Genomic DNA, 2,500 nt, shown 5'->3' with positions numbered 1-2,500 from the left:
GAAGACGAAGGAGTGAAGGCAGCCAAGAGGAGGGCAGGAAGGTGATTGCAAAGTAAAAGATTCACTGAAAGAAAATGCCATGTGGTACACCAAAATGTATCTAAAATGTGGAGAATACAATGCAATCAAGCATTTTGGGCGATGTGGAGTCACAAGCTGGCAGTAGATTAAATGCACACGAGAGAGAAAAAGATGCAGTTTTAGACGTGACTGAAGCAAGCCAGTCCGATAGGCCTAGGCCCGATGGTAATTGTAAAGCAATTTACAAAAGATTCACTGAACAAAAATGCTGATATGATACATGAAAATTTAGCTAAAAAATGTGGAGAATGCAATGCAATCAAGCATTTTAAGGCGACGTGGAGTAACAAGCTGGCAGCAGATTAAACTCTCAATGATAGAGAAAAAGACGGTTTTAAAAGGACGGACCGGGCTGAGGCAAGCCATGTAATAGGCCTATAGGCCCGACGGTAATTGTAAAGCAATTTACAAAAGATTCAATGAACAAAAATGCTGATGTGGTACATGAAAAATGTGGAGAATGCAATGCAATCAAGTATTTTGGACGATGTGGAGAGACAAGCCGGCAGCAGATTAAATGCTTGAGAGAGAAAAAGATGCGTTTTTAAAAGGACGTGCAGACCGAAGCTGCAGCAAGGAGGTGATGGAGGTGACCAGGAGGTGACTGGACGGACCAACTCGAACTTCAATTGAACCCCATGCAGAGACAGACGCGCGCGCAGGACCACTTTGGGGCTGCCTCTCTCTCTCTCTCTCGTTGCTCTCTCTCTCTCTCTCAGCAGGATTTGTCACCGCTGAAGTCAAATTATAGGTGCTTCTGCATCAAATGCTATCGACAAACGTTTAGCGATCAGGAACCGTCAGAAATTTTGCAAACACAGAAGCATGACAGCCTATAACGCGAGAGAACATGGATGTGTTCTCCATTTGAGGAACGTTATAATCGATTGCGGACGTGAACAGACAGCTATACAGACACAGAGCGCATAGTAGGCCTACTTTCACTTTCTGTGCATATTCATTACGTGAAAGATAATTAGTAGCAAAACAGCGATCAGCTATAGGCCTTTATTTCTTGCGTTTTATTGTGAGACATAGGCCTACTTTTTCGCTTGGAGCGGCATACCGGTAGGCTATCAAAAAGCAGAAGATGTTCAATTTGAGATTTGATTTACGCTTGGACTGTTTGATTATATTGCTAAATATCGGACTGATGACCACTGAAATCTGTGGGGTATTTAATGGTTCACTATTAAGTTTCATGTATGAAAGAGTGTTGGGATTTCCATCCGCTTATTAAGCAGATAAGGCATCCGCTTTCATTCATTCATGGAACGTGTGCTGTGCTGCAAGTGAAACCGTATTCCGTATAGCCAAAGAGGTCTATTCCGTATAGCCAAAGAGGTCTAAGATAGCCTAAATTTAGTTATTTTTTAAATTATGCATGATTTACTTTTTTTTATAAAATTCGTAGGCTGATGCCTGGTAGCAACAATTGTGTTTAAATGTAGGTTATTGCTTCAGCCTCTAGCTCAGAAAGGGGCTGCGTGCGACTGGTAGCTTGAGATCAACGTGTTGGAGACTCATGGTGTGGGAAGATGACTTTTCATTGGCAACAATATTAAACCAACCAACATTATAAATTATTAAAAAGACCTCTTTTATGAGTTAAATTGAAACAAAATTATACTGGCTTTTATTTGTCCGAATCTGAGGCCCGGTTATAAATAGAATCCCAGCCATTTGAGGATTTAAGTATGCACGTGTGTTTCAGGCATAGCACAAGCACTAATCTCTGCCTGAAAGTGCAGAGGACTTGTGCATTTGAGAGCGCTCTCTCTAGGCTGTAGACGCTAATGTTTCATGTAGGGTTCATGCCAGTTAATATAAATTAACATTTAAAAACATGTTCAATTATATAATTTTTTTCATATACAAGTCGCACCTGACTATAAGTCGCAGGACCAGCCAAACTATAGACTTATAGTCAGGTGAGACTTGTATATGAATACGACTTCTATAGACTAGAAAGTGCGACTTATAGTCCGGAAAATACGGTACTAATAATGCCATAACCATGAATAGTGCAATAACTTCCAATAACGTAACCTACAATCTTCTCACTAATCCACTCACTAATAATGTCATAATGAGCAATGTTGTAATAATTGGCAACACCATAATTTATTTACTCACTTGTAAATAAATGATGGTGTTGCCAATTATTACAATATTGCTAACATGTACATCACAAATTTAGATATCACATGAAAAATGTGCTCGTTTAAAGGATGCCATCGTGCCTGTAGAATCACATTGTTATTTAGAGCTTGAATGTAATTTAATTTGTAAAAAAAAAAAAAAAAAACAATCAAATCACATCTTGCATCATATCACATCACATCAGATGAGGTGAGGTCCGTGTGTGTGTGTGTGTGTGTGTGTGTGTGTGTGTGTGTGTGTGTGTGTGTGTGTATGT

The 2,500-nt window shown here is 39.6% G+C and overlaps 1 protein-coding gene across 5 annotated transcripts in view; it reads right to left on the bottom strand.

Moving 5' to 3' along the window:
- Nucleotides 1-2,500, bottom strand: part of zgc:162698 (Transmembrane protein 87A-like) — a 27,200-nt gene that overhangs the window by 17,966 nt on the left and 6,734 nt on the right. The window lies entirely within an intron of this gene.

This window comes from Alosa alosa, chromosome 15, assembly GCF_017589495.1.
Source record: "Alosa alosa isolate M-15738 ecotype Scorff River chromosome 15, AALO_Geno_1.1, whole genome shotgun sequence".
In the NCBI taxonomy this organism is placed as follows: domain Eukaryota; kingdom Metazoa; phylum Chordata; class Actinopteri; order Clupeiformes; family Clupeidae; genus Alosa; species Alosa alosa.
The sequence above is the reverse complement of the archived record's forward strand: the minus strand, read 5'-3'. Positions and strand labels throughout refer to the sequence as shown.